General features: G+C 38.5%; 1 protein-coding gene and 1 pseudogene across 1 annotated transcript in view; one reads left to right on the top strand and one right to left on the bottom strand.

Annotated features, from left to right (window-relative positions):
- THBS4 (thrombospondin 4) overlaps positions 1-26,024 on the top strand; it is an 86,007-nt gene that overhangs the window by 27,526 nt on the left and 32,457 nt on the right. The gene's annotated exons all lie outside the window — the stretch shown is intronic.
- Positions 7,940-9,930, bottom strand: LOC136403170 (PC4 and SFRS1-interacting protein pseudogene; annotated as a pseudogene).

Below are 26,024 nucleotides of genomic sequence, written 5' to 3'. Positions count from 1 at the left end.
TACTTTACTGAATTTATTTATCAGTTCTAGTAATTTTTGGTGGAATTTTTAGGGTTTTCTATGTATAGTATCATGTCATCTGTAAATGATGGCAGTTCTACTTCCTTTCCAATTTGGATGCCTTTTATTTTTTCTTCTTTTCTGATTACTGTGGTTAGGAGTTCCAGTAGTACGTTGAATAAGAGTGATACAAGTGAACAACCCTGTCTTGCTTCTGATCTTAAGGGGATTGCTTTTAGTTTTTGCCCATTGAGTATGATGTTGGCTGTGGGTTTGTCATAGATGGCCGTATTATGTTGAGGTGTCTTCCCTCCATTACCACTTTTCTGAAAGTTTTTATGATAAATGGATGCTGGATTTTGTCAAAAGCTTTTTCTGCATCTACTGATATGATCATATGCTTTTAATCCTTCCTTTTATTTATGTAATGTATCACATTTACTGATTTGCAGATATCGTACCACCCTTGCATCCCTGGAATAAATTCCCCTTGATCATCGTGTATGACCTTTTTAACACATTGCTGGATTTGGTTTGCTAATGTTTTATTAAGGATTTTTGCATCTATGTTCATTGAGGATATTGGCATATAATTTTCTTTCTTTGTAGTGTTTTTTATCTGATTTTAGAATTAGGATAATGCATGCCTCATAAAATGAGCTTAGGAATTTTTCCTTCTCTTGAAATTTTTTTTTGGAATAGTTTGAGAAGGATAGATGTTCTCCTTTAAATGTTTGATAAAATTCTCCTGTGAAGCCATTTGGTCCAGGACTTATGTTTGGTAGATTTTTTTTTTTTTTTTACTGCTTCAGTTGCATTAGTTGTAATCAAGTCTATCCACATTTTATACTTCTTCTTGATTCAGTGTTGAGAGATTGCATGTTTCTAAGAATTTATTCATTTCCAGATTGTTCAATTTGTTGGCACATAAGTGTTCATATTTTCTTATGGTCCTTGTATTTCTGTAGTGTTTTGCATTTTCTTATTTGACCACCACCGAAAACAAAATGAAGTGGAAGGGAAACTTTTTTTTTTTTTGATAGAAAAATTCTTTAATCAAAACAAGTTTATATGTTAACACGTATGGCTTAACTAGAGTATCCAGATTTTAATTGTACTAAGGACCAAACATGTTAATACCAAGAGTTCCCTCAAAACACAGGGTCCTGTGTTCCATTTTAAGACCTCTCATAATTAAAATTCCAATTATTGAAATAATTCAACTTTTCACCTGTTGATGAAAATAAATTATGAGAGGTCAAAAACATACAATGTATGCCACATGCAAGTACTTTGTCTACTGTCTCAGAGCAACTAATGTTTCCACTTTTTGCAGTCCTGTCACATGTATGATACAGAAATAAAAACTCCCTTCTGATGTAGCCATGTTTACAAATAGGTTAGTTTTCTAATATAGTATTTTATGTTTATTTACTGCATAAGCATCATGGATTATTCTCCAATTAAAAAAATACTTAGTGACATTCTTTATGAGTGTGCCCTTAAAAATTCAGAAATGTTTCAAAAATAAACTTTTATCATTTAGTTTTCACTTTCAGCTATTAGTGCCTGTAAAGGATTTTAGATGGCTGAACCTCGAGCCAGATTTCTTCTTTTTTTTTTTTTTTTTTTAGTTTTTTTTTATTTTTTATTAAATTTAATGCAGTGACATTGATAAATCAGGGTACATATGTTGAGAGAAAATATCTCTAGATTGTTTTGACATTTGATTGTGCTGTATACCCCTCCCGCAAAGTTAAATTGTCTTCTGTCACCTTCAGTCTGGTTTTCTTTGTGCCCCTCCCCTCCCCTCCCCTAACCCCTCTCTCCTTCTTCACCCCATCCCCCCTCCCCCAACCCCCTGCCCCTGTTGCCATCACATTCTTGTTCATGTCTCTGAGTCTCATTTTTATGTCCCTTCTATGTATGGATTCATCTTAGATTTTTTTCTGATTTACTTATTTCACTCCGTATAATGTTGTCAAGGTCCATCCATGTTATTGTAAATGATCCTATGTTATCATTTCTTATGGCTGAGTAGTATTCCATAGTATATATGTACCAAAGCTTTTTAATCCACTCGTCCTCTGACGGACACTTGGGCTGTTTCCAGATCTTCCCTATTGTGAACAATGCTGCCACAAACATGCGGGTGCATTTCTCCTTTTCGAGCCTTTCTATGGTGTCCTTGGGGTATATTCCTAAAAGTGGGATAGCTGGGTCAAAAGGCAGTTCGATTTTCAGTTTTTTGAGGAATCTCCATACTGTTTTCCACAGTGGTTGCACCAGTCTGCATTCCCACCAGCAGTGCAGGAGGGTTCCCTTTTCTCCACATCCTCGCCAGCACTTATTCTGTGTTGTTTTGTTGATCAGCGCCATTCTGACTGGTGTGAGGTGATATCTCATTGTGGTTTTAATTTGCATTTCTCTAATGATTAGTGATGTTGAGCATTTTTTCATATGCCTATTGGCCATCTGTATGTCCTCTTTGGAGAAGTGTCTATTCATCTCTTTTGCCCATTTTTGGATTGGGTTGTTTGTCTTCCTGGTGTTGAGTTTTACAAGTTCTTTATAAATTTTGGTTATTAACCCCTTATCAGACGTATTGTCAAATATGTTCTCCCACTGTGTAGTTTGTCTTTTTATTCTGTTCTTGTTGTCTTTAGCTGTGCAAAAGCTTTTTAGTTTGATATAGTCCCATTTGTTTATCCTGTCTTTTATTTCACTTCCCCATGGAGATAAATCAGCAAATATATTGCTCCGAGAGATGTCCGAGAGCTTACTGCCAATGTTTTCTTCTAAGATGCTTATGGTTTCACGGCCTACATTCAAGTCTTTTATCCATTTTGAGTTTATTTTTGTGCGTGGTGTAAGCTGGTGATCTAGTTTCATTTTTTTGCAGGTAGCTGTCCAATTTTCCAAACCCATTTGTTAAAGAGGCTGTCTTTACTCCATTGTATTTCCTTACCTCCTTTGTCAAATATCAGTTGTCCATAGAACTGTGGGTTTATTTCTGGGTTCTCTGTTCTGTTCCATTGATCTATATGCCTGTTCTTATGCCAGTACCAGGCTGTTTTGAGTACAATGGCCTTGTAGTATAACTTGATATCAGGAAGTGTGATACCATCCACTTTATTCTTCTTTTTTAAGATTGCTGAGGCAATTCGTGTTCTCTTTTGGTTCCATATAAATTTTTGGAATATGTGTTCTATATCTTTGAAGTATGTCATTGGTATTTTAATTGGTATTGCATTGAATTTATAGATTGCTTTGGGTAATATAGACATTTTAATGATGTTTATTCTTCCTAACCATGAGCACGGTATATGCTTCCATTTGTTTGTATCTTCCTTTATTTCTTTTATCAATGTTTTGTAATTTTCCGAGTACAAATCTTTAGTCTCCTTGGTTAAGTTTACTCCTAGGTACTTCATTTTTTTGGTTGTAATTGTGAAGGGGATTGTTTCCTTAATTTCTCTTTCTGACTGTTCATTGTTGGTGTATAAAAATGCTTCTGATTTCTGTGTATTGATTTTATATCCTGCCACTTTGCTGAATTAATTTATCAGGTCAAGTAGTTTTTTGACTGAGACTTTAGGGTTTTCTATATATAATATCATATCATCTGCAAATAATGATAGTTTTACTTCTTCTTTTCCAACTTGAATGCCTTTTATTTCTTCTTCTTGTCTGATTGCTGTGACTAGGACTTCCAGGACTATGTTAAATAAGAGTGGTGAAAGGGGGCACCCCTGCCTTGTTCCTGATCTTAAGGGGATTGCTTTTAATTTTTTCCCATTGAGTATGATGTTGGCTGTGGGTTTCTCATAGATGGCTTTTATCATGTTGAGGTATGTTCCCTGTATTCCCACTTTGCTGAGAGTTTTGATCATGAATGGGTGCTGGATTTTATCAAATGCTTTTTCTGCATCTATTGAAATTATCATATGGTTTTTCTCCTTCTTTTTGTTTATGTGATGAATCACATTGATTGATTTACGAATATTGTACCAGCCTTGCCTCCCCAGAATAAATCCCACTTAATCATGGTGTATGATTTTTTCCATATATTGTTGGATCCGGTTTGCTAATATTTTGTTGAGGATTTTAGCATCTATATTCATCAGAGATATTGGCCTATAATTTTCTTTCTTTGTGTTGTCTTTGCCTGGTTTTGGAATCAGAATTATGCTCGCCTCATAAAAGGAGCTTGGAAGTCTTCCTTCCTCTTGAATTTTTTGAAATAGTTTGAGAAGGATAGGAGTTAGTTCTTCTTTGAATATTTGGTAGAATTCCGTTGTGAAGCCATCGGGCCCCGGACTTTTCTTTGTTGGGAGTTTTTTGATAACTGTTTCGATCTCATTTGTTGTAATCGGTCTGTTTAGGTTTTCTGATTCTTCCAGATTGATTTTTGGAAGATTGTATGTTTCAAGGAATTTGTCCATTTCATCTAGGTTGTCTAGTTTTTTGGCATACAGTTCTTCATAGTATTTTCTTACAATATTTTATATTTCTGTTGTGTCAGTTGTTATTTCTCCTCTCTCATTTCTAATTTTATTTATTTGAGTCCTCTCTCTCTTTTTCTTGGTGAGTCTACTTAAAGGTTCATCAATCTTGTTTACCTTTTCAAAGAACCAGCTTCTAGTTTCATTGATCCTCTGTATTGTTTCTTTAGCCTCTATGTCATTTATTTCTGCTCTGATCTTTATTATTTCTTTCCTTCTACTACATTTGGGCTTTACATGCTGTTCTTTTTCTAATTCTTTTAGATGCAGGGTTAAGTTGTTTATTTGAGCTTTTTCTAGCTTCTGAAAGTGTGCCTGTAGTGCTGTGAACTTCCCTCTCAGCAATGCTTTCGCTGTGTCCCATAAATTTTGAGTTGTTGTATGCTCATTGTCATTCGTTTCTAGGAATTTTTTTATTTCTTCTTTGATCTCATTCTTAATCCATTCATTATTTAACACCCTGCTATTTAGTTTCCATGTGTTTGAGAATTTTTGAGCTTTTCTGCTGTGATTCATTTCTAGTTTCATGCCGTTGTGATCGGAGAGAGTGCTTGCTATGATTTCAGTCTTCTTAAATTTGTTGAGAGCACTTTTGTGCCCTAACATGTGGTCTATCCTAGAGAATGTACCATGAGCACTTGAAAAGAATGTATATTCTGCTGCTTTAGGGTGAAAGGTTCTGAAGATATCTATTAAATCGAGTTGATCTAGTGTTTCCAATAAGTCTGCTGTTTCTTTGTTAATTTTCTTTCTTGAGGACCTATCTAGAGATATTAGTGGGGTATTGAAATCCCCTACTATTATAGTATTGCTGTTGATCTCGCCCTTTAAATTCATCAAAGTCTGCTTTATATATTTAGGTGCTCCTATATTAGGTGCATAGATATTTATAATAGTTATATCTTCCTGTTGGATTACTCCCTTTATCATTATGTAGTGGCCTTCTTTATCTCTTACTATATCCTTTGTTTTAAAGTGCAATTTGTCTGATATAAGTATTGCTACCCCAGCTTTTGTTTCATTTCCGTTTGCATGAAACATTTTTTTCCATCGTTTTACCTTCAATCTATGTGTGTCTTTTGTTCTAAGGTGTGTCTCTTGTAGACAACATATGTATGGGTACTGTTTTCTTATCCACGCAGCTACCCTATGTCTTTTGATTGGATCATTTAATCCATTTACATTTAAGGTTATTATTGATATGTAGTTGTTTATTGCCATTTTCTTCTTTAAAGGTGTATTCCTTTTTTTTTTATTTTCTGTATTCTTTTCCCACTTTGATCTTTTTACACCAGGCCCCTTAATATTTCCTGCAGCATTGGTTTAGTTGTAATGAATTTCTTGAGTTGTTTTTTGTCTGGGAAGCTTTTTATTTCTCCTTCGATTTTAAACGATAGCCTTGCTGGATAAAGTAGTCTTGGTTGTAGGTTCTTGTTCTGCATTACTTTGAATATTTCTTGCCATTCCCTTCTGGCCTCAAGTGTTTCTGTTGAGAAGTCAGATGTCATCCTTATGGGGGCTCCTTTGTAGGTGATAACTTTTTTTTCTCTTGCAGCTTTTAATATTTTCTCTTTATTGCTTAGCTTTGGTATTTTAATTATGATGTGTCTTGGTGTAGGTTTCTTTGGGTTTCTCTTTAATGGAGTCCTCTGTGCTTCTTGGATTTGTGAGAGTTTCTCTTGCATTAATTTAGGGAAGTTTTCAGCTATGATATGATTGAACAAAGTCTCTATCCCTTGTTCTTTTTCTTCTTCTTCAGGAACCCCTATGATGCTGATGTTATTTCTCTTCATGTTGTCACAGAGCTCTCTAAGAGTTTCCTCTGACTTTTTGAGTCTTTTTTCTCTTTTCTTCTCTGCTTTCATGCCTTCATTCCAGTTGTCCTCTAACTCGCTGATTCGATCCTCTGCTCTATCTATCCTGTTTTTAATTCCTTCCATTGTGGTCTTTATTTCTGATATTGTATTTGTCATCTCCAACTGGTTCTTTTTTATACTTGCTATTTCTTTATTTAGGTTTTCAAACTGCCCCTCCATTGTTGTTCTAAGATCCCTAAGCATCCTTACAATCATTATTTTGAACTCTGCATCTGGAAGTTTGATTATTTCCATATCACTCAGTTCATCTCTTGAAGGTGTCTCTTGTGGTTTCATTTGGATTTCACTCCTTTGTCTTCTCATCTTCTTTTTTTTGTTGTTTTATTTGTATAGTTGGTTGAGTCTAGTCTTGGTGTTGTCTGCCTCCAGTTTTCAGTTGTGTTATTTCTAGGTCTTCTTGGGTTGGTATCAGCTATTATTTGTATTCCACTTTCCGGATTTGGGCAGCTTTGAAGTCTTGATTTGTTTGTTTTCTTAACAGGTGATAGTCTTGTTAACTGATCTCAGCAGGGGGCTTCCTTGAAACTGTAACCAGGAATGCTGTGGGTGTAACCTGAGACGCTGAAGGTCTCTTCCACCAACTAATCTCACTGGGGGCAGGGTTTTTTCTCAGCTTCAGTAGGGGGAGGTGTATCTCAGATCTCCATGGAGACCTGAGTTACTGCCCCTCCTCCCCACTTCTTGTTTTCAGCTGTGTCTTGTTGCGCTGATTGGAGCTGGATAGATGTCTGGAGATCTCTGATCCGGAAGCACTTCAGCTCCGTTTTGTGAAAGGTTCAGTCCCTCCCCCAGCTATGGCCGCCTCCAGCATGAATGAGTCATCACAGGAGACAGTAATGGCAAAAGGCTTTTTTTAAATGTACAGTTTCTTGCATACCTTAGCCCCTCACAGTCTGTCCCTCTTTCTGTCCTTTCCACTTGGGAGATAAGCTGGTCTTTTCAACCCACCTTGCTCCCTGGTCGCCAGGTAAGTGGCTGTGAGCAGTAGTTTCTGCTCTTTTTCCTCTGTGAAATCCTCTCTGGGCTCTCAGCCTCACCCCCCCCCTTCCGGTCCTGTAAGCAGAGGAGATTCAGGCACTCCTTACCAGGATTATTGTGGCTTCCTCTTTGCTCCTTGGTTTTTGAGAGCTGTTCTTGCAGTTCAGTGTTGGTTTTTCATGCTGATTTTTCCTAAATTGATTTGTATTCCAGTTTGGTGTTGAGAGCTGGGTGTCTGTGCATCTGCCTACTCCGCTGCCATCTTGGAGCTCCTCCAGATTTATTCTTATAGACACCCATTTTCTGCTCTCTGCAGGAAGTCATGCAACTGAATTCCCAGCCACAAAATTAAATTGCCTTCTCAAGTTAACATGAATTTTGTACCTTGTAGAATTGTTAGGTCAATGTCAGTTGGTTATCTGGTTGTCATATAAAAAGACATATAGACCACACATTGTTACAAAGCAGCAGGATACTGTAGCACAATGTAGACTGAGATTAATTTTAGACAGATTAATTATATAGAAGTAACTTCTACAAAAACCACAGTGAAAAGACAGTCTGGTAAAATCCAAGATTTGTAAAAACTATGCTCAAAACCCACAGTATTTGGGAAAACAGTAAAGGTTTTATACAAGTAGCAGTTTTAAAAATGTAACTTTCTTCTACTATTAATTATACATTAACGTACACACACTAATTGAAAATATGCTACAACCAATGTCTAGAAAAGCAGTTCAATATTTCCTAAATGGAGTTCCCTCACATTTACTGTATACTGTAGCTGTTAATACTGCACAATTAAGCAATGTTTAATTACTTTTAAACAAAGGGATTTTCCCCCTTAAAACAAGTTTTAAACATCAAAACCTATGCTTATAAACATTTAAAACTTTCAGCAGTCTGTTTCAAATGGAAACCATTACAAACTTCTCAAATGTTCTTTATAGTCCAGGCATGTCAACCTAGTTATCTAGCGTAGAATCCTTTAGAGATATTTCGGCCTCTCTCTCGTCACTAGATGGCTTTTTCTTACTGCTGGCCTCATCTTTGCTTTCTTCAGTGCTATCTCCATTATGTTGCAGCTGATGACTCTCTTGAGCATCAGATCCTCCATTTAGAGTCTTTGAACCTGTTTGTTCCTTTTCTAGCTTTTTGTTTGGCTCTTTCTTCCCTTGATCGTTGGTTTTATTTGCTTCCTCATGCTGTCTTTGTTCAGCAAGAGATTTATTCAGCACTTATGTGATTACTGGGTCTCCTTCACCAACCAAAAACATGTTCTTAAATTTGTTATACAACATTGTAGACGTTTCCATAATAATCTGACTCACTTTGAATCGCCGTATTTTTTTCAGTGTTGTAATCATCTCTGTGTGTTTCTGAACTTGTTGCATTGTGACCTGAAATGAAGCTAGTTCATCCAAGGCCTCAATACATCTGTTCACATCAAGATTATCAATTTTGAGTGAACTTTTAATTTCAGCATGTATCCTTTGAAGTCGAGAATCCATTGATGTTTCTCGCTTCTTCTCCAGTTTCTTAACTTCTGGCTTCTTTCCTTCATCTTTATTCTGCTGCTCAGTTTCCATTTGTTCCTCTTGCTTGCACTTCCTGTCTACTGCTGCTTTTTCGTGTTGACCCTTCAGCATATTCCTTCTATGAGCAGCCTGAAAGTTTCTTCCACCTTTTCTCTTCTTTTCACCTTCTTGATCATCTCCTTCCTCTTCAGAATCAGAGGTTGATGTAATCCCTGTTGTTTTAGCTAAATTTTTCCTTTTTGATTCAACTTCTTTCTTGCCATCTTTTTTGTCTGGCTCTTTTCTTGGCTTCTCTTCTTCCTTCTGGCCCTTTTTATCCTTTTTAAGATGCTTTTTAGGTTGTTTTTCCTCTTGGGCCTTTTTCTTACTTTTGTCTTCTTCAGTTACCACGTCAGTCTCTGAAGGACAGGTCTGTTTTACCATTTTGGGTCTGCCTCTTGGTTTTGGAATCTTGACTTCTGTAGCTGCAGGTCGTCCTCTTTTAGGACTCACTTTTAGATTAGCAGATGCTGTTGCTGTTGTCACTACTCCTGCCTCCTCGGTTTCTACTTGCTTTTCTGCCTTTCTCTTTCTTCCTCTTCTGGCAGCTTTTGGAGTGGTCATCTCCATTGCTTTAGTCACATCCTCATTGCTGGCTTTTTCTTCATGGTCAGTATCTTTCTTTGAAACACTAGTTTCTTTTTCTTCAACTTCAACATCAGATGATGTATTTGATTGCCTAGCTGATGCCTGTTGACTTGAAAATTTCACTTTCGGATTGTTATCTATCTCCCAAAAACCTTCATTAAAGCCTTTTCGTTTATTTGGTTTTTCATACTTTTCCTTATTTTCTGAGTAAGGAAATATATCCTTTGGGCCTAAAAAAGCAGTCTCATGAGTTCAAAAAAAGAAAATGGGTAGTTTGTTTGTAGGTGGTTTCACAGCTCCATCAGGAACTTCATCTACTCGAGCTGGCCAATGAGGATAACCTTTCATCTCAGCGAAGATGAGGTCTCCAGATTTGAAATCACGAGTCATGTTTCGTGACGGGCGATGCCGAGGATCCGAATAGGTGCGACGGCACAGACGGCGGGGGAGATGCGGGAGGCCGGGCAGAAACCGAGGTTGGGGGGGGGGGTGGAGGAGCCGGAGGATGCCTCACGGAGTCCCGATGCGCCTGCCGGTGTTGCAGCACTGAGCCTGCGGTGGAGGGCCGGCCTCCACTGCCCGCGTCCACGCAAGCCACCTGCGCTACCAGCTGCTGCAGAGGCGTCTCAACGGCCCGGAGTCGCTGCCGCCGTTGCTGCGCTGCTCGGAAGGGCAACTTTTATTAACTCTATTTAGAAGCTTAAGAAATGGACACTTGCCTGACCAGGCGGTGGCGCAGTGGTTAGAGCATCGGACTGGGATGCAGAGGACTCAGGTTCGAGACCCCAAAGTCGCCAGCTTGAGCGTGGGCTCATCTGGTTTGAGCGAAAGCTCACCAGCTTGGACCCTGAGCAAGGGGTTACTCCATCTGCTGAAGGCCCTCGGTCAAGGCACATATGAGAAAGCAATCAATAAACAACTAAGGCAGTGGTCCCCAACCTTTCTTGACCGCGGACCGGTTTAATGTCAGAAAATATTTTCACGGACCGGCCTTTAGGGTGGGACGGATAAATGTATCATGTGACCGAGACAAGCGTCAAGAGTGATCTTAGACGGATGTAACAGAGGGAATCTGGTCATTTTTTTAAAATAAAATATCGTTCAGACTTAAAAATAACTAAAACGGAAATAATGTAAGTTATTTATTCTTTCTCTGTGGACCGATTCCAAATGGCCCATGGACCGGTACCGGTCCGCAGCCCAGGGGTTGGGGACCACTGAACTAAGGTGTTGCAACGAAAAAACTAGTGATTGATGCTTCTCATCTCTCTCCGTTCCCGTCTGTCCCTATCTATCCCTCTCTCTGACTCTGTCTCTGTAAAAAAAAAAAAAAAAAGAAAAGAAAAAAGAAAAGAAAGAAAAAGAAATGGACACTTAATAAAATGAACAAGCTCAGGGTCACATAGCTATTAAGTATCTGAGCCCTAACTGGAATCTGAGTCCTGGAAATCTACATCTAGAAAAGCACCAAGAAACCACTATGGGAATGTGCATGAGACAGACGCCTTTGAGCTGTGGAAGGAAGGAAGACTTCAACACTAGGGTGCGTTTGGGCTGGTCTTGGTTTCAGATGTGTAGCAATGATGGAGCAGACAGGAGAACTAGGAAGAAGAGAACATTCCACACAGAAAGAAAAGGATGAGGGAGACTGAAAAAAGCTAGAGGGGGGTAAAAACCCAGAACAGATTGTTCAGCTTGGGTGGGCATCAGCAGTTTGGAGGGTCATAAAGGTGGTGGGAGGTTGGGATCAGTGCTAAGATAAGTTTAGACATTATTTAGGAACCATTGGGGAGCTATTGAAGGATTTTATTTACTTGCTTGTGTATTGCTTAGAGAAGGCGGTAACTTGGTCAGAATAGTCCTATAAGAAGCCCCCAGTTGTCAGAAAAACTGCAGAAAGAGACCTTAAGTAGGAAAGTGAGTCAGGAATCTGACAGAGAAACCCAGAGATGGCACAGAGTAGAGGCAGAAATGCCATTTGACGATTTATATATGTGTATGTGCTGGGCTAAGATAAGGGGAGGTGAGCCCTGGGAAGGGGGACTGGAAGAGAGGAAGGCACCGTCCCATGTCTGTTCTCTCCATTCTGATGGTGCTGCCTTGGAGAAGGTCACCCAGCAAGCTGCAGGGCACTGAGCTCACTATGACTGACCGAAAAATGTTGCCCTGTGGGGAGTCTTACTGCTCTGAAGATAAAATAACTGTGGAAGCACTGAAGTAAGGAATTTGCAATAAAAAAAGTAAAATGAAAAGTGGGATCCCTAAGAGGTGTGAGAATTATTGGATCAAGTATGAAGGATGGTAAATGTCAAAACATTTGATAATATTTCTGCTAACAGATGTTGTGAAGATGGGAGTTCCCATAATTCTTCTTAACTTTTTTTCTTCTTACAATTGTCACAAGATCTAGGAGCATAAAGAATTTGTCGGCCCTGGCCGGTTGGCTCAGCGGTAGAGCGTCGGCCTGGCGTGCGGGGGACCCAGGTTCGATTCCCGGCCAGGGCACATAGGAGAAGTGCCCATTTGCTTCTCCACCCCCCCCTCCTTCCTCTCTGTCTCTCTCTTCCCCTCCCGCAGCCAAGGCTCCATTGGAGCAAAGATAGCCCGGGCGCTGGGGATGGCTCCTTGGCCTCTGCCCCAGGCGCTAGAGTGGCTCTGGTCGCGGCAGAGCAAGGCCCCTGGTGGGCAGAGCGTCGCCCCCTGGTGGGCGTGCCGGGTGGATCCCGGTCGGGCGCATGCGGGAGTCTGTCTGACTGTCTCTCCCCGTTTCCAGCTTCAGGAAAAAAAAAAAAAAAAGAAAAGAATTTGTCGTTTCAGTGTTGCATTACAACACGAAGCAAGGCAGAAGTAGCCTTAAGTGGCACCATGAACACAATAGTAGATTTTGCTACCTGCAATAAATCTTGAATTGCCAATTTATAGATCTTTTATGTTTATATGTGGAAAGCTTTCAATGCAGTCATTTAATTATTCATGAAAAATTCCTATTTACAACAGTTTTAATGTATACCTGTCATGTGTAAAGTACTCCACTAGGTACTAGTTATAAAATTAAACTTAACTATTCAGTTATAAAAGAAATCACACCCACAATCTCTGGAAAGCCTGTTGTAAAAGCAGGTGAGATACCTGTGAAAATGTGTCCTTTGGCCCTGGCTGGTGGCACAGTGGTAGAGCATCAGCCTGGCTTATGGATGTCCCAGGTTCAATTCCCAGTCAGGGCACGCAGGAGAAGTGTCCATCTACTTCTCCTCCCCCCCCACACACACACACACTTCTCTTCCTCTTTTTCTCCCTCAGCTAGTGGCTCAATTGGTTTGGGCACTGAGGATAGGTTCGTTAGAGCACATCACCCTCAGGCACTAAAAGTAGGTCGGTTGATTTGAGTATTGGCCCTAGATGAGGTTGCCAGGTAGATTCTGGTCAGGGTGCATGTGGGAGTCTGCCTCACCATCTCACCTCCTCTCACCTAAAAAATAAAAGAAAAAAGAAAATGTGTCCTTTGAATTCCACAGAAAACTCATTTGGGGAGCAGACCAAGATTATTTGTTTTACGCTACCCTGTGTATCCCCTTAAACTATTAATATGGGGAACAGAGGTTGTAGCCATAATGAACACTGAGATATTGAGTATACATGTCTATGACCTAGTTGTAGTTTGGTAGTCTAAGTGATATTTTTATTGACCTGTTAAAAACTCCAGGTATTTGTAAAACTGTTAAGAAATGTAAAAAAATAGAAGTTTGAAAATTTTAATTAGTGCATGTTGAGTTTAATTTCTCGCTCTTTTAGAGATCAGACAAGATCAGGTGTGTTCAGGGTGGTATGGCCATAGATCAGCGGTTCTCAACCTGTGGGTCGCGACCCCGATGGCTTTAGGCGACCCCTGTGTTTTGGTCGTTCGACCCCCGCTGGGGTCGCGACCCACAGGTTGAGAACCGCTGCCATAGATTAATTTCTCGCTCTTTTAGGTACTGTATATGTCTCCTATTTCTGGACATGTGGTTAGTATTATAAATTTTCAACACTTTTAAAAAGTGGTAAAAATTCTGTCCTATCCCATATTTAAAACATCTCAAGAATTTTAATTTATGTCTATTTTCTTACTTCCCACTATTTTTTTCTTAATATACCGTATTTATGTAAGTCTTATCAATTCTTTACTTTAGGAAACACAGTATTCTATAATCTAGCTAGTCTGTCCTGCCAGGTCCTGTCACTTCTTGTCTCTCGATTAGCAAGTGGTGGTGACCACATAGGTAGAAGAGATCTTCTATGTGGCTCCTCCTGGCATCTCTGTATAACACAGAACCTGATGCCAGCTGGCTCTCTCCAGCCGTGGTCAAATGGAAAAGCAAATCTAGTCAGTATTTAAAAGTGGGAACATTAACCTAAAAAAATCTGAATAGAAAAACCTTAAAGTTTCACAGGAGAGATTATTTTCTTTGTCAATACTGCCACATAAACAGGTATTTCTGGCTAACTACTTCATGGGGCAGCACCAAATTGGCATTTACACTCTACAGAGAAGGTACCCTAGGAAATATGGTCTGAATACTTGCTGCACATCATACCGATTGACAGCAGCACATTCCGGGTATATGTGTGTAATTCCTTTTTTTTTTTCTTTTCACTTTTTTGTGTTAATATAAGTAACGCATCTCCTTGCAGAAAAGTTAGACAATGAAGGTGAGCAAAAGAAAAAAGCACATGGCCCTGGACGGTTGGCTCAGCGGTAGAGTGTCAGCCTGGCGTGCGGGGGACCCGGGTTCGATTCCCGGCCAGGGCACATAGGAGAAGCGCCCATTTGCTTCTCCACCCCCCACCCCCCCTCCTTCCTTTCTTGTCTCTCTCTTCCCCTCCCGCAGCCAAGGCTCCATTGGAGCAAAGATGGCCCGGGCGCTGGGGATGGCTCCTTGGCCTCTGCCCCAGGCGCTAGAGTGGCTCTGGTCAAGGCAGAGCAACGCCCCGGAGGGGCAGAGCATCGCCCCCTGGTGGGCAGAGCGTCGCCCCTGGTGGGCGTGCCGGGTGGATCCCGGTCGGGCGCACGCGGGAGTCTGATTGTCTCTCCCCGTTTCCAGCTTCAGAAAAATACAAAAGAAAAAAAGAAAAAAGAAAAAAGCACATCATCCAAGCACTGACCTCATTAATGTTGACATTATCTCCTCCTAATTTTGTATGTGTGTATATATATACACACACACACACACACACACACACACACACACACAAACATATATTATTTTTTCTGAATGAAACTATCCTGGCTCATAATGTTTTTGCACTCAACAAAATACTGGGAATGTCTCTTTGTGGTTTTTTTTTTAATTAAATGTATTGGGCTAACATTGGTTAATAACGTTATATAAGTTTCAAGTGTATAATTCTATAATGCATGTTCTGTCTATTGCATTGTATGCTCTTCACCCAAAGTCTAGTCTCTTCTGTCACCATTTAGTTGACTCCCTTTACTTCCCTTCTCCTTCCCTCATCCCCCTTCTCCTCTTGTAACCACTATGAATTTTTTTTGCTTGTTCATTTGTTACTTACTGTTTTATGTCCCACATATGAGTGAAATCATATCGTTCTTGTCCTTTCTTGTCTGATTTATTCATTTAGCATGATACTCTCAAGATCCATCCATGTTGTCACAAATGGCAATATTTCATTCATTTTTATGGCTGAGTAACAATCTGTTGTATGTACCACATCTTCTTTATGCAATCATCCATTGAAGGACACTTAGGCAGTTTCAATGTCTTGGCTACTGTTAATAATGCTGCAATGAATAAAGGGGTCCACATATCTTTGCAAATAAATTTTTTCAAGTTTTTTGGATAGCTACTAAGACTAGAGACTGCTGGGTCTTATGGTTGCTCTAGTCTAATTTTTTGAGGAACTTGCATACTGTTTTCCATAGTGACTGTACCAATTTACATTCCCACCAGCAGTATATGACAATTCTTTTTTTTTTTTACATCCTCTCCAACACTTATTTCTTATCTTACCAATAACAGTCCTTCTGACTGGTATGTGGTGCTACCTCATGTGGTTTTGATTTGCCTTTCCCTCATAGCTAGTGAATTGGATCATCTTTTCACATGTCTGTTGGTCATTTGTATGTCTTCTCGGGAAGTGTCTGTTCAGGTCTTCTGCCCATTTTTTTAAAATGGATTTTTTGTTGTTGTTGAGTTGTATGAGTTTTTTATTTTTTTTTTGAATAATAGTCCCTTATTGAAGTATCATTTACAAATATCTTCTCCTCCCATTTAGTTGGTTTCCCTTTTGTTTTGTTGATGGTTTCTTTTGCTGCACAGAAACTTTTTAATTTGGTATAGTTACATTCATTTATTTTTGTTTTTACTTCCCTTGCTTTTGGGATCAAGTTTACAAAAACCTCTGAGACCAAAGTCCATAAGTTTAATACCCATGTTTTCTTCTTTATATTTTATTATGTCAGTTCTTATATTTATCTTTAATCCATTTTGAGTTAATTTTTTGTTTATAGTATCAGATAGCAGTTTAGTTTCATTCTTTTGCATGTGGCTTTCCAGTTTTCCAAACATCACCCACTGAAGAAGTGTTCCTTTCTCCATTGTATGTTCTTGGCTCCTTTGTTGAAAATTATTTTCCCATAAACATGTGGGTTTATTTCTGGGCTCTTAATTCTGTTCCATTGGTCTGTATGTGAGTTTTTTCTGCCAATACCATACTGTTTTTATTATTGTAGCTTTTTAGTATAATTTGAAGTCAGGGAATGTGATACCTCTGGCTTTGTTCTTTTTTTCTCAGGATTGCTTTGGCTATTCAGAGTCTTTGTGGTTCTATACCAATTTTATCATTTTTTTGTTCTATTTCTTTGTGAAATGCCATTGGGATTTTGATGGGGAGCACATTAAATCTGTATGTTGCTTTAGTTATATGGCCATTTTCACTATGTTGATTTTTCCCATTTTTTCCAGTTCTATTTATTTCTGTCTTATTTTAATTTTAAATTTTAATGTATTCTGTTGACATCATTTCAAGTGTGCCACTCAATATAACACCTTCTGCACACTGCATCATGTCCCCATGCAAAATCTCTCACCCCCCTCGTTTCTTCTCTTCTGTCCCCCTCCCCCTACCTTTACACCCTTCCCCTCTGGCTATTGCTATGCTGTTGTCTATATATATGTGTCATGTATATATGATTTTGGCTAATCCCTTCACTTTCTCTGATCCTGTCCCTCTTCTCTCTTCCCTCTGACAGCTGTCCCTCTGCTCCCTGTGACTCTGCCTCTGTTTCTATTTTGTTCCTCAGTTTATTAGGCTCATTAGACTCCACATGTAGGTGAGATCATATGGTACTTGTCTTTCTCTAACTGGCTTATTTCACTTAGCATAATAATCTCCAGGTCTATCCATGCTGTCGCAAAAGGTAAGATTTCCTTTTTTTTTTTTTTTTTGTATTTTTCCGAAGCTGGAAATGGGGAGGCAGTCAGACAGACTCCTGCATGCGCCCGACTGGGATCCACCCGACCAGGATCCACCCGGCATGCCCACCAGGGGGCGATGCTCTGCCCATCTGGGGCATCACTCTGCCACAATCAGAGCCATTCTAGCACCTGAGGCAGAGGCCACAGAGCCATCCTCAGTGCCCGGGCCAACTTTGCTCCAGTGGAGCCTTGGCTGCGAGAGGGGAAGAGAGAGACAGAGAGGAAGGAGGGGGGAGGGGTGGAGAAGCAGATGGGCGCCTCTCCTGTGTGCCCTGGCCAGGAATCGAACCCGGGACTTCCACACGCCAGGCCGACGCTCTACCACTAAGCCAACCGGCCAGGGCCTAAGATTTCCTTTTTTATGGCCATACTGTATTCTGTGTGTGTGTGTGTGTATGTGTGTGTGTGTGTGTGTGTGTGTGTGTGAGTGACAGAGACAGAGAGAGAGAGACAGAGGGATGGACAGATAGGGACAGACAGGAAGGGAGAGAGATGAGAAGCATCAGTTCTTCGTTGCAGCACCTTAGTTGTTCATTGATTGGCTACAGCAGACCGAGTGACCCCTTGCTTAAGCCAGCAGCCTTGGGTTCAAGCTGGTGAGCTGTGCTCAAACCAGATGAGCCTGCGCTCAAGCCAGCGACTTTGGAGTTTTAAACCTGGGTCCTCTGCATCCCAGTCCGATGCTCCACTGCCTGGTCAGGCGGCCCCATTGTATTCTATAGTGTAAATGTACCACAGCTTTTGTATCCATTTGTCTACTGATGGACACTTGGGCTGTTTCCAAGTCTTGACTATTGCAAACAACACTGCAGTGAACATGGGAGTGCATATCTTCTTTTGAATTGGCATTTTAAGATTCTTAGGATATATTCCTAGAAGTAGGATGGCTGGGTCATAAGGCAATTCCATTTTAAAGCTTTTGAGGAATCTCCATACTGTTTTCCACAGTGGCTGCACAAGTCTGTGTTCCCACAGCAGGTGTAGGAGGGTTCCCTTTTCTCCACCATCTCGCCAGCACTTGTTATGTGTTGTTTTGTTGATGAGCGCCATTCTGACAGGTGTGAGGTGGTATCTCATTGTGGTTTTAATTTGCATTTCTCTGATAATTAGTGATGTTGAGTGTTTTTTCATACGCCTATTGGCCATCTGTATGTCCTCTTTGGAGAAGTGTCTTTTCAGTTCCTTTGCTTATGTTTTAATTGGATTGTTTACATTCCTGGTGTTGAGTTTTATAAGTTCATTTTAAATTTTGGTTATTAACCCCTTATCAGATGTATTAGTGAATATGTTCTCCCATAGAGTGGGTTATCTTTCTATTTTGTTAATGGTTTCTTTTGCTGTGCAAAAGCTTTTTAGTTTGATATAGTCCCATTTGTTTATTTTGTCCTTTATTTCAGTTGCCCAAGGAGATATATTGGCAAAAATATTGCTTCAAGAGATGTCTGAAAGTCTATTGCCTATGTTCTCTTCTAGGATTTTTATGGTTTCACGACTTACATTTAAGTCTATTATCCATTTTTTAGTTTATTTTTGTGAATGGTGTAAGTTGGTAGTCTAGTTTCATTTTTTTGCATGTACCTGTCCAATTTTCCCAACAACAGTTATTAAAAAAACTGTTTTTACTCCATTGTATGCTCTTACGTCCTTTGTCAAATATTAATTGACTATAAAGGCGTGGGTTTATTTCCGGGGTCCCTGTTCTGTTCCATTGTTCTTATGCCAGTACCAGGCTATTTTAATTACAATGGTCTTGTAGCATAGCTTAATATCAGGAAGTGTGATACCTCCCCTTTGTTTTTTATTTTCAAGATTGCTGAGGAGATTTGAGTTCCTTTTGGGTTCCATTTAAATTTTTGGAATATTTGTTCTTGATCTGTGAAGTATGCTATTTGTATTTTAAAAGGAATTGCATTGAATCTATAGATTGCTTTGGGTAGTATGGACATTTTAATTATGTTAATTCTTCCTATCTTTGAACATGGGATATGCCTCTACTTGTTTGTGTTTTTAATTTCTTTTCTTTTTTCACTGTTTTATAATTTTCTGAGTACAAGTCTTTCACCTCCTTGGTTACATTTATTTCTAGCTACTTTATTTTTGTTGTTGTTGCAATAGTAAATGGGATTTTTAACTTAATTTCTCTTTCTGACAGTTTATTGTTGGTGTATAAAAATACCACTGATTTCTGAATATTGGTTTTATATCCTGCCACTTTCCAAATTCAGTGACTTTAGGGTTTCTATGTACCGTATCTTGTCATCAGCAAATAATGACAGTTTTACTTTTTTTCTAATTTGAATGCCTTTTATTTCTTGTCTGATTGCTGTGGCTAGGACTTCTGGTACTATGTTGAATAAGAGTAGTGAAAGAGGACACCCCTATCTTGTTCCTGATCTTAAGGGAGTTGCATTTAATTTTTGCCCGTTGAGATTGATGTTGGCTGTTGCTTTGTCATATATGGCCTTTATTATGTTGAGGTATGTTTCCTGTATTCCCACTTTGCTGAGAGTTTTGATCATGAATGGGTGCTGGGTTTTATCAAATGCTTTTTCTGCATCTGATTTTTTTCCTTTTTGTTTATGTGATGAATCACATTTATTGATTTTCAAATATTGTACCAGCCTTGCCTCCCCAGAATAAATCCCATTTCATCATGGTGTATGACTTTTTTAATGTATTGCTGTTTCCAGTTTGCTAATGTTTTCTTGAGAATTATAGCATCTATGTTAATTAGGGACATTGGCCTATAGTTTTCTTTCTTTGTAGTGTCTTTACTTGGTTTTAGAATTAGGATAATGCTTGCTTCATAAAATGACCTTGGAAATCTTCCCTCCTCTTGAGTTTTTTGGAATAGGTTGAAAAGGATAGGTATTGGTTATCTTTGAATGTTTGGTAAAATTTGCCTACATAGCTAGATGGTCCTGGACTTTTGTTTGCTTGGAGTTTTTTGATAACTGTTTGAATTTCACTTGTAATTGGTCTGCTCAGGTTTTTTTATTCTTCCAGATTTGGTTTTGGAAGATTGTATGTTTCTAGGAATTTATCCATTTCGCTCAGGTTTTCCCATTTTTTGGCATATAGTTTTCCATAGTATTTTTTTACAATCCTTTGTATTTCTGTGATGTCAGTCATTACTTCTTTCATTTCTGATTTTATTTCCGCCTTCTTAAATTTCTATCAACATGTCTTGTAGTTTTTAGTAGAAAGGTCCTTCACTTTCTTTGTTAAGGTTATTCCTAGGTGTTTTATCCTTTTTGTTGCAGTTGCAATTGGGATTGTTTTCTTTATTTCATTTTCTAATATTTCATTGTTAGTATATAGAAACACAAAGTATTTTTGTACATTGATTTGTATCCTGCAAATTTATTTGTTTGTTGTTTCTATTAGTCCTTTGGTGGAGTCTTCAGTGTTTTCTATAAAGAGAATCATGTCATCTGCAAAAAGTGAAAATATTACTTCTTCATTTCCAATTTGCATGCTTGCTATTTCTTCCTCTTGCCCAATTGCTCTGACTAGGACTTTCAGTTCTATGTTGAACAACAGTGGCAAGAGTGAGAATCCTTGTCTTGTTCCTAATCTTAGAAGAAAAGCTTTCAGTTTTTCACCATTGAGTATAATATTAGCCAACAGTTTGTCTTGTTTGTCATTGGTTATATCTTTTATGTCCTTCTATAGCCATTTTATTAAATATTTTAAATCATAAATGGATGTTGTATCTTGTCATATGCTTTTTCTGAATCTGTTGATATGATCATATGATTTTTATCTTTTATTTTGTTAACGTGGTATATCATATTGATTGATTTGTGTAGGTTGAACAATCTTTGTGTCCCTGAAATGAACTCCACATCATCTTTTTACTGTATTGTTGTATTTGATTTGCTAGCATTTTGCAGAGGATTTTTGCATCTGTATTCATTGGAGATAGTGACTTGTAATTTTATTTCTTTTTTTTTGTATTTTTCTGAAGCTGGAAATGGGGAGGCAGTCAGACAGACTCCCGCATGCGCCCGACCGGATCCACCTAGCACGCCCACCAGAGGGCAATGCTCTGCCCAACCGGGGCATCGCTCTGTTGTGACCAGAGCCACTCTAGCACCTGGGGCAGAGGCCACAGAGCCATCCCCAGCGCCCGGGCCATCTTTTGCTCCAATGGAGCCTTGGCTGCGGGAGGGGAAGAGAGAGACAGAGAGGAAGGAGAGGGGGAGGGGTGGAGAAGCAGATGGTGCCCTGGCCGGGAATCGAACCCGAGACTTCCGTACGCCAGGTCGACACTCTACTACTGAGCCAACCGGCCAGGGCTTGTAATTTTCTTTTTTTATGTTATCCTTGCCAGGTTTTAGTTACAGAGTATTGTTGGCTTTATAAAATGAGATAGGAAATATTTCCTCCTCTTCAATTTTTTGGAAGATTTTGAGAAGGAAAGGTATTAAATTTGAATGTTTGCTGGAATTCACCAGTAAAGCCATGTGGGCCTGGACTTTCATTTTTTGGAAGGTTATTGATAACTGTTTCAATTTTCTTACTGTAGATCAGTCTGTTTAGGTAATTTTTCATGTTTAGTCTATGAAGGTTTTATATTTCTAAGAATTTGTCCATTTCTTCTAAGTTATCAATTTTGGTAACATATGTAGCCTTTCATAATATTCTTGTATAATCCTTTGTATTTCTGTGGTGTCAATTATAACTTCTCTTTCATTTCTGATTTTATTTATTTGAGTCTTTTTTCTTTTTTTCCTTAGACTAGCCAAAGGTTTGTCAATTTTATTTATCTTTCAAAGAACAAACTCTTTGTTTCATTAATTTTTTCTGTTGTCTTTTTGGTCTCTATTTTATTTAATTATGCTATGATTTGTATTATTTTCTTCCTTTTGATTTTGGACATAGTTTATTCTTCTTTTTCTAGTTGTTTAAGGTAAAATGTTAGATTGTTTATCGAGATTTTGTTTGTTTCTTCAAGTAGGACTTAATGCTATAAACTTCCCTCTGAGAACCGCTTTTGTTACATCCCCCAAATTTTCTGTTGTATTTGTCATTCTCCTTTGTCTCTGTGTATCTTTTGATCTCTTTTTAAATTTATTCTTAGACTCAGAGGTTGTTTGGTAGCATATTATTTAATCTCCATATATTTGTGGGAGTTTTATAGGTTTCTTTTTGCAGTTTCCATTTTCATACTGTTGTGGTCAGAGAATATACTTGCCATAATTTCAATCTTTTGAATTTTATTGAGACTAGTTTTGTGCCCCAACATATATATGGTCTATGCTTGAGAATATTCTGTGTGCACTAAAGAAGAATGAATATTCTATTGTTTTGGGATTGAAAGCTCTGTAAGCTCTATAAATAACAATTATGTCTGTTTGGTCTAATATGTCATTTAAGGCCAATATTTTCCTATTACTTAGAAAATACTTACTTATTTGATCTATCCATTGCTATTAATGGGGTATATAGGCCACCTACCATAATTGTACTTTTGTCAATCTCTCCCTTTAGGTCTGTCATAATTGCTTTATATATTTTGGTGCTCCCCAGTTGTGTGCACACATATTGGGAAGTGTAATATCTTCTTGATGTGTTGTCCCCTTTATCATTATAAAATGTCCATCTTTGTCTCTTGTTACCTTTAATTCTTTTATTTTTCAATTATAGTTGACATTCAGTATTAGTTTTAGGTGTACAGCATAGTGTTAGACATTTATATAACTTACAAAGTGATCCCCCAGTAAGTCTAGTAGCCCCAAAACCATACATAGTTATTATGAAATTGACTATTTTCCCCATGCTGTATTTTACATCCCTGTGACTATTTTGTAATTGCCAATTTGTACTTCCTCATCTCTCTACATTTTTCACCCATCCCATCAACCCCCCACCCCTAATCTGGCAAACATCACTTTTTTGTCTGCATCTATGAATGTGTTCTGTATAAGTGAAATATGGTATTTGTCTTTTTCTGACTTATTTAACATAACATCCTCTACATCTGTCCATGCTGTTGCAAATGGTAAGATTTCTATTTTTTATGGCCAAGTAATAGTCCATTGTATGAATGTGCCACATCTTCTTTATTCAGCTGTCTATTGAGGGACACTTAGGCTGCTTCCATATCTTGCTATTATAAGTAATGCTGTGATGAACATAGGGATGCATATATCTTTTCAAATTAGTGTTTTGGATTTTTTCAAATAAATATCCAGAAGTAGGATTGCTGGGTTATATTTATTTATTTACTTATTTACTTATTTTTGTGATAGAGAAAGAGAGAGAGGAACAGATAGGAACAGACAGACAGGAAGGGAGAGAGATGAGAAGCATCAATTCTTTGTTGTAGCACCTTAGTTGTTCATTGATTACTTTCTCATATGTGCCTTGACTGGGGGGCTGCAGCAGAGCAAGTGACCCCTTGCTCAAGCCAGTGACCTTGGGCTTCAAGACAATGACCTTTGGGCTCAAGCCAGAGACCATGGGCTTCAAGACAGTGACCTTTGGGCTCAAGCCAGAGACCATGGGGTCATGTCCATGATCCCACACTCAAGCTGGCGACCCTGCACTTAAGCTGGTGAGCCTGCACTCAAGCTGGTGACATCAAGGTTTCAAACCTGGGTTCTCTGCATCCCAGTCCAGCGCTCTATCCACTGCACTACTGCATGGTCAGGCTGTTGATTTCTGACAGGTGAGAGGTGGTATCTCATTGTGGTTTTAATTTGCGTTTCTCTGATGATTAGCAACATTGAACATCTTCATGTGTCTATCAGACATCTGTATCCTCTTTGGAGAAGTGTTTGTTAAGTTCTCTTCCTTTTTCTTTTTAATGGAAATCTTTGTCTTTTTGGTATTAAGTTGTATGACACTTGTTACCTATTTTATCTTGAAATATTTTTTGTCTTATATAAATATGGCTTCAGCCACTTTTCCCTGGATGCCATTTGCTTTGGATATCATCTTCCACCCCTTCACTTTGAGTCTGTGTTTGTCTTTGTAGCTGAGATGGGTCTCCTGAAGGCAATATATAGTTGGGTCTTGTTTTTTAATCCATCTGTGTCTTTTAATTGATAAATTCAGTGCATTTAACCTTAGGATAATTATTAATATATGGGCATTTTCTGTAGCCATTTTATCTTGTTTTTCAGTTGTTCTGTTTCTCAGTTGTTTCTTTTTCCATGTGGTTTTGCCTGCTATTTTAGTCTGATGGTATTCTATGATTTTCCCCCTCCATTTTCTCTTGTTCTTTCTCTCTCTCTCTTTGTTTTAATGTTGCATGTCTCAGTTTTAGATTTTTCTTTGGGGTTACCATTAGGTTTATGCGAAAAAGAAGTTCCCTACATGTCACAGTCATTTTTCTTCTGGTTGCACCAGAAGAACTTCACTTACCTGTGCAAGTTCAATCCTTTTCCTTCCCCTTTTATGTTTTGTTTCACAGATTAACTCTTTTATGCTGCATACTCATTTCCAAATTGCAGAAGCTTGTAATCTGTTTTTAATGCTTTTATCCCCTTTAACCTTTATATTTAACTGTTTAAACTCTGTTCTAAAAAATTGCAGTTTCCTTCTTCTGTCCATCTGTTTGTCATCTTACAGTTTTTGTATCCTTTTTTCTTTTTGTTTCAGGTAAAAAGGCTCCTTTCAATATTTGTTGTAATGCAGATTTTGGGGTCATAAATTCCCCAAGCTTTTGTTTCTCTGTGAAAGCCTTTATTTCTCATTCTTAAAAGATTACTTTGCTGGATATATTATTCTTAGCTGGTGATTTCTCTTTCAGTATTTTGAATATTTGATTCCACTGTCTCCTAGCTTGTAGGATTTCTGCTGAAAAAAATCCAGTAATAGTCTAATGGGGTTTCCTTTGTAGGTTACAGTGTTCTTTTCCCTGGCTGCCCTGAGAATTGTTTCTTTGTCACTACCTTTTGACAACTTAATATACCATGCCTGGAGAAGGTAGGTCCGTTTGCATTGAGATAATTAGGTGTTCTGTTAGCTTTGTGGATTGAAAGATCCAGCTTTTTTCATAAGTTTGGGAAGTTCTCATCTCTTATTTGTTTGAATAGGCTTTCTATTTCCTTTTCACTCTCTTTTCCTTATGATATACTCATTACTCTTATATTGCTCTTTCTCATGTAGTCAGATAGTTTTTGTAGCATTCTTTTTTGTTTTTTTATTCTCAATCCCTCTCTTCTTTTACCTGAGTCATTTTTATATTTCTGTCTTCAAGATCACTAATTCTTTATTCCATTGGGTCTGCTGGTTTCTTAAATTCTCTGGTTTATTATTCTTCATTTTATTTATTGAGTTCTTCAACTCTAGAATTTCTGTTTGGTTCTTTTTTATTGTTTCAATCTCTTTGATTCCTTTTCTTCATTGATCTTTATCCCTAAGCTCAATGAACTACCTTGCTGAACTAACTCACCAGTGCAGGGTCGCTGGCTTGAGTGTGGGATCATAGACGCAACCCCATAGTTGCTGGCTTGAGCTCAAGGTCGCTGGCTTAAGCCCAAGGTCACTGGCTTGAGCCCAAGGTTGCTGGCTTGAGCAAGGGGTCACTCGCTCTGCTGTAGCCCCCTGGTTAAGGCACATATGAGAAAGCAATCAATGAATAACTAAGGTGCCACAACAAAGAATTGATGCTTTTCATCTCTCTCCCTTCCTGTCTGTCTGTCCTTTCCTTATATCTCTTTGATTTTTTTTTTTTTTCAGAACAGCAGTCTTGAATTCTGTCATTGGATTTATTTTCTGGAGATTTTTCTATCCTTTTTTTTTTTCTTAAACTGCCTTGCTGCCTTGGTTGTTTATGGTACTTAATGGCTTATTTCTCTGCTTGAGCATTTGAGGGATTGAAATCTTTTAAAGTTCCTGATGCCTTTGACTAGTTAGCAAGTTTATAAGTACAGGCAGTTCCCAGGGTACAAATGAGATAGGTTCTATAGGGTTGAAAATGTTTAAGTATTTATATTATTTATATGCACAGAAAGGTAAAAATAAGTACTATGTTAAGACAAACATTTGTCTAAGTTGTATTTAATAGGT

Source organism: Saccopteryx leptura, chromosome 4, assembly GCF_036850995.1.
Source record: "Saccopteryx leptura isolate mSacLep1 chromosome 4, mSacLep1_pri_phased_curated, whole genome shotgun sequence".
NCBI classification, from domain to species: domain Eukaryota; kingdom Metazoa; phylum Chordata; class Mammalia; order Chiroptera; family Emballonuridae; genus Saccopteryx; species Saccopteryx leptura.
Note: the sequence above shows the minus strand (reverse complement) of the source record. Positions and strands in the feature narration are given on the sequence as shown.